The following is a 10,712-nucleotide window of genomic DNA, read 5'->3' as shown; positions in this document are numbered from 1 at the left end:
AAATTAGAAATACCATCTAATGTGCAAGTTCATCCCTAACCCTACTTGAGAATTTAGTTACCCATAAATATAATGGACAACAAAAATCTCCAGAGAAAACTGAAGCGAACGATGACCATGGAAGTGATTTTCTCCTCTCTTTAGATCTGCCTCTTGTGCCTCCTCCTCTCCTCCATTTCGTGCTAATGATATGCTTATATAGGGCAAGAAAGAAACCCTAATGTCCTCTTGATTTTCGCATAAAAAAATCGCCTAAATTTTAGGACTTATCTTGGCAGCCACGTACAGCCTTCAGGAGTTCAAATTTGGAAATCCTTATTAGAGACAAAGTTATAGCCCTTTAAGATAGATTTCCAATGCATCAATAATCGCATCAATATGATATATGAGTAAAAAGATACAGTCAAAAGACTAAAATATGTCTAGACTGTCTCCTAGCGAATTTCGGACTTGGACTTCTTGTGGTTTCATTTTGTGATTTTTTTTCTTTTTCTTTTCTTCCAAATTGCTCTCAAACCCCATGAATGTCCTCCTTTGAATTTGGCTGGGCTTGACTTGCTCTTTTATAAACTCTGAAATTAGACATAAAAAAACTGCTTAGGAGTATCCCAACGTAAATAGAAATTCAATTTAAGAATACACATTAATTCCTATGATTTCTATTCATATTTTAGTATTTTAGTCCAATAATAGGGTATATAGAGTGCACTTTTGCACACTCATTACACCCCCCAACTTACTCCTCGCTAGTCCTTAGCAATTTTCATGTTAAAACAACGAAAGAGACTAAAGAAAATCACACATAAAGGCCATCAAGTCACACTTTCCAGATTCACATATCAAAACAATCTAAGGAATCCAATAACCCATCAAGATCAATCCACCTATAGCAATCCACAGAGTGTGTGTGTGTTCTCCAAGCCATAACTATCGTACCACTAACTTTGACACATGCAACATCAAGAACATCTTAAGCAAAAGGTTCAACTCCATAACTCACGGGTATAATAGTGTTTCATGTAAGGGCTCTCTCTATGGAGTTGACAATGGGTGTATATACACTCTCATGGAAAATTAGGCAATTATGTACAAGCAACAATCAAACATTGATCTTATGATAGGAACACTAACAAATGAGACTTCCATCAATCTTTTCAACAGCTTATTTAGGATCAGAATGGTCAACACAAAAGGTTGTAATGTGGCTTAGTTTTGGGGTTATATGAAAAAAAAGGATGAAAGAGATTCAAAAACTTCCAAGTACATACAAATGGAATTTTATTAAATATCTCAATAGACCACACTTCTCACTTAATATACTCTCCAACTTTTCAGATCATCAAATAATAATGCTTTTCCTTCTTCTTCCTTTTTTTTTTCAACAATTTGATGGACAAACACATGCCACTTTTGTATTCTTTCCATCTATACCAACTTCTTCTTTTTTTTTTTTTTTTTTTTTTTGGAGCTCACTCAATTGAACACTTTGCAACTTGTACTCTTCTCTTTTTTTCCGTCGTCTTCTTCTTCTCTTTTTTTTTTAATTGAAAATGATAAAATTAAAGAAAGAAAATACAAATTCCACACCTAGTAAACACTTGGAAGTAAAAAGGGTAAGAAAATTTGTGTATAGGTTATACTCCAATGTGGAGAGGCATGGATGATATGGGCATATGAAAAGAAAAAGCTACAAGTGTTTTATTGGCTCAAAGTTGGCTACTAGGGGTCTATGATGGAAATGATAGCTTGAAAGGCTCAAACGTTAATCCTAAGTTGACCTTCGTCATATCCCAAGTATATCCACCATTGTACTGCAAACCATGTAATGATATTCTCAAAAGAAGTGTCCAATTCAACAGATCAATGAACGCTTATCACAATTTGCTGCATTTGTATGCTCTTAATCCTCTCCAAACTCACATGAAAACTTAAGCAAAAGAGTTCTCTAGCTACATGTGTCAAACCACCATCTTACCATAAAACTTGGATAAGTGCATTAAGGATTCTGTGAATGTTTCAGCAAAAAATGATCTGGTGGGTTTGGTGAATTCACAAAGATGGTTATGAATGAGAATGAGTACACATGTGAAAATGATGCACATGTGATGCAAATTAAAAAAATTGACATATGAAAATATGCCACAGAGTTCCAACAAACATTTTAAAAACTGAATTTGCACCACCACCCCCCAACTTAAATGAAACATTGTCCTCAATGTTTAAGAATCAAAATTGAATGGGGAGTAACTGAAAATGGTAGAATACACCTGATGAGTGATGTGGGTAGCTCCCTAAACACCAAAGATGGTAATCTGAAATGACGAAATGAAACTATCTTGCAATCAAAAACAAAGAAAACAACAGCAAATAAAAAGGAAAAGAAAGAAAATAAGAAAAAACAAAAACAAAACAAAACAAAACAAAATAAATAAAGAAACACATACCTTGGTGGTGTGGTCAAGGTTGATAGACTGGATCCACAAGTGGAATGTCTTCCACTTCCGGAACTTGCCTATCAATTAATATTTTAAGGCGTTGACCATTTACTTTAAAGATCCGACCATCCTTAGGATCTTCTATTTCTACCGCCCCATTTACAAAAACATTTTTCACTAGAAATGGGTCAGTGCACCTAAACCGAAGTTTTCCTTTGTGCTTGTGAGATCCAAAATCATATAAGCATATTCGGTCATTAGGTTTAAACCTCTTCCTAAGAATATTTTTATTATGAAACGTTTTCATTTTAACCTTATAGACTTTAGACTTAGGCAAAGATTTCAATTTAACTCTTGGTGCTTTCATACTTACAGAAATCTATTTTCCACATTTCTTAGGCAACTCCTCAAATTTCTGTTGCCAAACCTGTGTACCATAATCCTGAGTTTCATAAAAAACAGTACAAATATCAATAACATCAGATGAATCACTAACAGATGTATTAAACTCAGAATTCACAAGGGAATATTCAAGGGGATCAAAATCATGAGTTGTGTGAACTCCCTTGTCTAGGAGTGCATCAATCATATACGTTTGATGGCACTCGTCATCTGTTGGCTGCTTCTCAATATGGAAAATGTTGACCTCCATGGTCATGTTTCCAAAAGATAACTTCATCAACCCATTCCTGCAATTTATAAGTGCATTAGCCGTAGCAAGGAAAGGTCTACCTAATATGAGAGGAACTTTAGAGTTAGACTCAACAACTGATTGAGTGTCCAAAATTAAGAAATCAACAGGATAATAAAACTTGTCAGTTTGGATCAAAACATCCTCAACTATCCCCCTCGGTTTCTTAATTGAACGATCAGCCAACTGAAGCACGACAGAAGTAGGCTTAATTTCACCCAAACCAAGCTGCAAATAAATGGAATAAGGCATCAAATTAACACTAGCTCCTAGATCTAGCAAGGCTTGCCCAAACTCATGATTCCCAATATTACATGCAATGGTTGGACAACCAGGATCCTTGTACTTAGGAAGAATTCGCTGCTCAATTAGAGCACTAACTTGCTCTGTCAGAAATGCTGTCTTCTTAACATGGTGCTTCCTCTTAACTGTACACAAATCTTTAAGAACTTTTGCATAAGTGGGAACTTGTTTAATAACATGCAAAAGAGGAAGGTTAATCTTTACCTGCTTGAGGTTCTCTAAGATTTCATTACTAGGATTCAAAGTTCGCATACCAGATTTTAAAGCTTGAGGAAATGGTACCTTAATTGGACTCTTGATTACCTCGGCATCCTTGGGGAACTCGGTGCTATCATTGCTTTGTTCCTCTTCAACATCCTCTTGCTTATCAGTTGTTGGGATGTGTAAGGACTTACCACTTCTTGTCATAATGGCATTGACTTCTTTTAAATTTTTTTGTACCATATGCTGACCTTGGGGTGCGGATTGAGCTTGAGAAGGAAACTTGCCACGCTCATTCACACTCAAGGAGCTCATTATCTTGGATATATGACTCTTTATCTCTTTGTTTTCTTCAACAACCTGCATAATCAAAGATTTAAACTTTTGATTAGTTTTACTCTGTGCCTCAATAAAAGCATGCAAAGTGTCTTCTAAAGGACTCCTAGAAGATGAAGGTGCATGATATGGTGCAGGATATGATCTAGGGGGTTGGTTTTCAGATTTTCAACTAAAATTGGGATGATTACGCCACTCAGGATTGTAGGTATTAGAGAAATGTGTAAAAGGCTTCTTGTACATACCTAAAGCATTACATTGTTCCTCATACATCCCTCTCATCTCAGCAAATGTGGGACACTCTTGGGCAAGGTGATCTACCCCGCCACACACAAAACATGGTCCAAAAGACTCTGCATGATTAGCCACGTGTGTTGGCTTTAAGTCTTTATTCTTCAACACTTCTAGCTCCCTAGTGAGCATCTCAACGTTAGCCTTTAGGTTATCTTCTTCCCTGAAATGGTAAATTCCACCACCATTTAGGTTTCCTGCAGGTCGTGACCTATTTGTGCTCTTAGTAGCACTAGGTCTAGTCCAAGTGTGAGCTTTTTCAGCAAGCTCATTGAGGTATTCTATGGCTTCATCAGGATCTTTTTGTAAGAACTCACCATTACACATCATCTCCACAAATTGACGCTCTCTAGGTGTAAGTCTCTCATAAAAATAACTCACTAAGCGCCAATTCTCATACCCATGGTGAGGACACATACTCAATAGCTCCTTAAATCTCTCCCAAGACTGATACAAAGTCTCACTGTCCTTTTGTACAAAGGTGGAGATTTGCTTTTTTAAAGCATTGGTCTTATGTTGGAGAAAATATTTATTAAAGAAGACCTGAGTCATCTCATTCCATGACCCAATAGATCGTGGTCTCAATGAGTATAGCCAACTCTTAGCTCTATCCTTCAAAGAGAAAGGAAAGAACTTAAGTCTCACAATGTCATCAGTTGCATTTTGACTATGAAAAGTCGCAACTACTTCCTCAAACTCCCTAATATGCACATATGGATTTTCATTTTCCAAGCCATGAAAAGTAGGGAGTAACTGTATCATCCCTGTTTTAAAATCCAATTGGCGAATATTAGCTGGAAACATGATGCATGATGGTGTGGCTGTGCGTGTAGGGTGAAGGTAATCCTGAAGGGTCCTAGTGGGTTGATCTTCATGTTCACTCATTTTCTCAAAATTAGAAGAATTATCAAACAAATGATCAGAAAAATTAAACTCTGACTCTAACACAGGTCTACAAGCAAACCGACCCAAGGCGTCTCTATACCTGTGCATGCAAGGTAGAGAAAAACCCGACACTAAAAAAAAAAACTACAAAAAGAAAAAGAAAAACAAAATGCAGCAAGCTAAAATAGAGAACGAAGTTACCGCCTTTACAAACTATTGAAAAGAAAAACTATCTCACAATTCTTCTACCGTCTCCCCGGCAACGGCGCCAAAATTTGATTAAAGCCCAAAGAATAACGCGGTAGTTGTAGCACAGCTTTGGGGTGTCGATTCCACAGGGAGACAAATTAAAAGAATAGCAAGAGGAACAAAGAAACTAAAGAAAAAATATTAAATAAGTAATAGAGAACAAATATTAATTTTAAATGTAAATTAAACTGAAGCAAAGTGATTAATGGAAAAAGTACTCAAATTTGACGAACAGTAGAGCGTCGGAAATCCCTTGCACAAATCTGGTATTTTAATTATTCTTAATTCATTGGATAACTCAATTAGGAACTCAATTCTCGAAATTCCCAATCGGAAGGTATAGATTTATAAACCAGACTTAAATCAAATGTAACCCTTTGAAAAAGCATTCACCACTTTTAAAAAAACGTAAATTACTACCCCTATTAAGAAAATCCAATGACGACAATAAACTCAAGGAGCGATATTGCAGCAAAAAACTAAATCAATATAGATAAATAATTGATCCAAACATAATCAAAGAACTAATCCATTCAATAGAAAAAGCATGACTGAATCCATAAACAGAATAAATTCTGATTATTTGGAGAAGAAAATATCAACGATGAATTGAAAATGATAAAACAAAAGAGTTTTAACAATTGAAGATCAAATACATGAATTAAAAATAAATTAGAAATACCATCTAATGTGCAAGTTCATCCCTAACCCTACTTGAGAATTTAGTTACCCATAAATATAATGGACAACAAAAATCTCCAGAGAAAACTGAAGCGAACGATGGCCATGGAAGTGATTTTCTCATCTCTTCAGATCTGCCTCTTGTGCCTCCTCCTCTCATCCATTTCGTGCTAATGATATGCTTATATAGGGGAAGAAAGAAACCCTAATGTCCTCTTGATTTCCGCATAAAAAAATCTCCTAAATTTTAAGATTTATCTTGGCAGCCACGTACAGCCTTCAGGAGTTCGAATTTGGAAATCCTTATTAGAGACAAAGTTATAACCCTTTAAGATAGATTTCCAATGCATCAAGAATCGCATCAATCTGATATATGAGTAAAAAGATACAGTCAAAAAACTAAAGTATGTCCAGACTGTCTCCTAGCGAATTTCGGACTTGGACTTCTTGTGGTTTCATTTTGTGATTTTTTTTTCTTTTTCTTTTCTTCCAAATTGCTCTCAAAACCCATGAATGTCCTCCTTTGAATTTGGCTGAGCTTGACTTGCTCTTTTATAAACTCTGAAATTAGACATAAAAAAACTGCTTAGGAGTATCCCAACGTAAATAGAAATTCAATTTAAGAATACACATTAATTCCTATGATTTCTATTCACATTTTAGTATTTTAGTCCAATAATAGGGTATATAGAGTGCACTTTCGCACACTCATCACAGCCAGAAGCCGCCGCTCAAGCGAAATGTACCATAATCCATATTAATTGGCAGTTGATAAAATTAGAGCAGAAATTCATACTTTTAATAAATTAAAATCACAACTTTGATTTATTTATTTTTCCATATAAAACCAATGATAAAGTAATGAAAGAATTAATATATATTGGTTCCAAAAGCATTAAAAATGTAATAATTCAACTCAATCACACTCCCAACTAGCATTTTGCTAATCATTGAGCAAAATAGTGAAAATTAATTGAGATGAATATTGCATAAAGATCAAAATTCAAACAAAAATAATCAAACACAATTTTGAATTCTCACAAAAGTGACACGTTACTACTCAACCCGCAAGGGTTATACCCACCAAGACTATCTCAACAATCTTTCACATAGAATTAAGGCAAATGTCTCAGAACTCAAATGTGTGTGTGGAGCTAGATCGGTTGTGTGTTCCTCATTACTAGCCATGATTTGCCATAGGATTTTTCAACCTTAAGATTAATCATTGCTGATTCTAACTACCTCAAAGCCCAAGGGTTTAGCAGTTTTCACGCCAGCTCTGTTTTTAAAGGTTGGACAATCAACCCCCAAAGTCTTGGGTAACTGTTTCTAGCGCTTTTTACTCAGGAAAGTTCACTAAGTTGCCTTTATTCCTTTTCTCTCTCTTTTTTTTTTTCTTTTCTTTTTGTTTTTTTTCCTTTTCTTTTCAAATCCTTTTTTCTTTTTCTTTTTTTTCTTTTTTTTTTTGGCATGGCTCGGTAGTCCTGCAGTTTACTTCTCCAGTGTTAAATCAATGAATGGTAAATAAGGAATACTACAAGCGTAAGCATGTGCAAAATGTCCTTCAAAATTTACCTTTCGTTCTACAAAAATTTTATCAAGTTTCATCTCAATAAGCATAACATCCCGGTGTTTCAAGCCACATATCAACAAAATATGATGTATCAAAAAATCATGCTCTATGTTTAAGCTTGAAAATAAATCTTCACAAATGATCCCGCCCAACTACTCCACCAAGATGCTCAAATTTCACAAATCTTATTTATTTATTTTTTATTTTTTAAACTGTGCACACATGCTACCCCCAACTAGTGAGAGACATAGTCCTCAATGAGTCGAACAAAAGAAAAGAAAGTGCACAGAACTAAGCAAGCAAAATAAACAATCAACATGAAATATAAAATCAAAGCAAAAGAACAAATAAAAACAAACTAAGTAAAGAAAACTGTAAAGAATGAGAAGCAAATCAAAACACTTCCCTGGGGTCTTGCACAAGCAAGATCTCTTCATGTGGATCAAAGACCTTCAGAAATGACTTTAGACGTTGTCCGTTGACAGTGAAGCTATTACCATTCTTCGGATTGATAATGTCTACCGCACCATGAGGATGAACGGTCTTTACAATGTACGGGCCACTCCATCGGGATTTCAACTTTCCAGAAAAATGTGCAAGCGAGAGTTGTAAAGAAGAACTTCCTGGCCAAGTGTGAAATGCTTTGGATGAATTTTCTGATCATGCAGAATTTTCATGCGTTCCTTTGCAATTTGAGCGTTGTCATAAGCATTTCGATGAGCTTCATCCAATTCATTGATCTGCAATTTTCTCAACCCTGAAGCTTCATCAAGTGACATGTTAACATGTTTTATGGCCCAAAGAGCTCGATGCTGAATATCAACAGGTAAATGACAAGCTTTACCATAAACTAATCGATAAGGAGACATCCCTAAATTTGTTTTAAAAGCTGTCCTATAAGCCCACAAAGTATCAAGAAGTTTAACCGACCAATCTTTCCTATTAGACTTGATGGTTTTCTCTAAAATAATTTTTATCTCTCTGTTTGCCAATTCAGCTTGCTCATTTGTTTGAGGGTGATAAGGGGTAGAAACTCTGTGTGTAATACCATATTTCTTCACAAGTGTAGAAAATGGTTTGTTACAAAAAATGAGAACCCCCATCACTTATAATAACTTTTGGCATGCCAAAACGAGCAAACAAAGATTGTAAAAATTTCAGGACAACATGATGGTCATTTGTTTTGCAAGCAATGACCTCCACCCATTTTGAAACATCCACAGCTAAAAAAATATATGTGTTTCCAAAAGAAACCGGAAAAGGTCCCATGAAGTCTATTCCCCAACAATCAAAAATTTCTAAAGTCAGAATAGGGGAAAGAGGCATCATGTCTCTTTTGCTAATGGATCCCAATTTTTGACAGGGCTCACAAGCCTTGCAAAAATTATAAGCATCTTTAAACATAGAAGGCCAGTAAAAACCGCTTTGCAAAATTTTTGAAACTGTTTTCTTTGCTGAAAAATGACCACCACATGCACCCATATGACAAAATCTCAAAACCGAAGAAAACTCATCATCAGGAATGCATCTTCGAATCAATTGGTCCGAACAATACTTAAAAAGATATGGATCATCAAAATAAAAGTATCGTACCTCAGAGAGAAACCGACACTTATCTTGGGTGGACCATTCAGAAGGCATTCGTTCAATCACCAGATAATTGACTATGTCAGCATACCAGGGAGCTCTATCAACCACAAACAACTGCTCATCCGGGAAACCATCATCAAGAGGAAGGCTGACATTTGAAGAAGGAGATGATGACAATCTAGAGAGGTGGTCAGCTACCACGTTTTCAACTCCTTTCTTATCCTTAATATTGATGTTGAACTCTTGAAGTAATAGAATCCAGCGAATCAAGCGTGGCTTTGCATCTTTCTTAGCCAACAAATACTTAAGAGCAGAGTGGTCAGTGAAAATAGTAACAGGAGAACCAAAAATATAAGTCCGAAATTTATCAAGTGCAAAAACCAATACAAACAATTCTTTTTCAGTAGTGGTATAATTTTTCTGGGCATCATTCAAGGTTCCACTAGCATAATAAATCACAAATGGCCTATTATCCACCCGCTGCCCTAAAACAGCTCCTAAGGTATAGTCACTAGCATCTGTCATAATCTCAAAGGGAAGGTCCCATTGTGGTGGTTGCACAATAGGTGCAGTGGTAAGCGATTTCTTAAGGGTATCAAAAGATTTTTGGCACTCATCAGTCCAAACAAATTCAATATCATTTTGTAAAAGAGTGCACAAAGGTTTTGCAATAGAACTAAACCCTTGAATAAACCGCCTATAAAAGCCAGCATGACCAAGAAAAGAACGAATATCCCTAACCGTCCAAGGAATAGGAAGTTTAGATATTAATTCCATCTTTGCCTTGTCAACCTTTATACCCTCAGAAGAAACAATATGCCCCAATACAATGCCCTGAGTGACCATAAATTGGCATTTCTCCCAATTAAGTAAAAGATTTTTTTCCTCACATCTCTGGAGAATACGTGCCAAATTATGCAAACAACTCTCAAAGGATTTTCTAAAAACAGAAAAATCATCCATGAATATTTCACAAATGTCATCAATCATATCAGAAAAAATACTCATCATGCATCTCTAAAAAGTGGCTGGAGCATTACACAAACCAAAATGCATTCTAGTAAAAGCAAAAGTGCCAAAAGGACAGGTGAAAGTGGTTTTCTCTTGATCTTCAGGCGCTACAGCAATTTGATAATAACCAGAATAGCCATCCAAGAAACAATAATATGTATTACCAGCTACTCTTTCCAAAATTTGATCCAAGAATGGTAAAGGAAAATGATCCTTCCTACTGGCTGAGTTAAGTTTTCTATAGTCAATGCACATTCTCCAGCCAGTAACCATTCTAGTTGGAATCAATTCATTTTTATCATTTTTTATGACAGTCAAACCAGATTTTTTGGGTACCACTTGAGTTGGACTTACCCACTTACTGTATGAGATGGGATAAATGATACCCACTGCGAGTAGTTTAAGCACTTATTCTTTCACAACTTCCTTCATGGTAGGATTGAGCCTACGTTGAGCATCACGAACT

General features: G+C 35.7%; 1 non-coding gene across 1 annotated transcript; it reads left to right on the top strand.

The window, feature by feature from the left end:
- The first annotated feature begins 4,654 nt into the window (after positions 1-4,654).
- Positions 4,655-4,762, top strand: LOC122317621. Its single transcript, XR_006244548.1, has one exon. It is a non-coding gene; the product is annotated as a small nucleolar RNA R71 (small nucleolar RNA).
- The last annotated feature ends 5,950 nt before the right edge of the window (positions 4,763-10,712 follow it).

Source organism: Carya illinoinensis, chromosome 7 (assembly GCF_018687715.1).
Source record: "Carya illinoinensis cultivar Pawnee chromosome 7, C.illinoinensisPawnee_v1, whole genome shotgun sequence".
Lineage (NCBI taxonomy): Eukaryota > Viridiplantae > Streptophyta > Magnoliopsida > Fagales > Juglandaceae > Carya > Carya illinoinensis.
The sequence above is the reverse complement of the archived record's forward strand: the minus strand, read 5'-3'. Positions and strand labels throughout refer to the sequence as shown.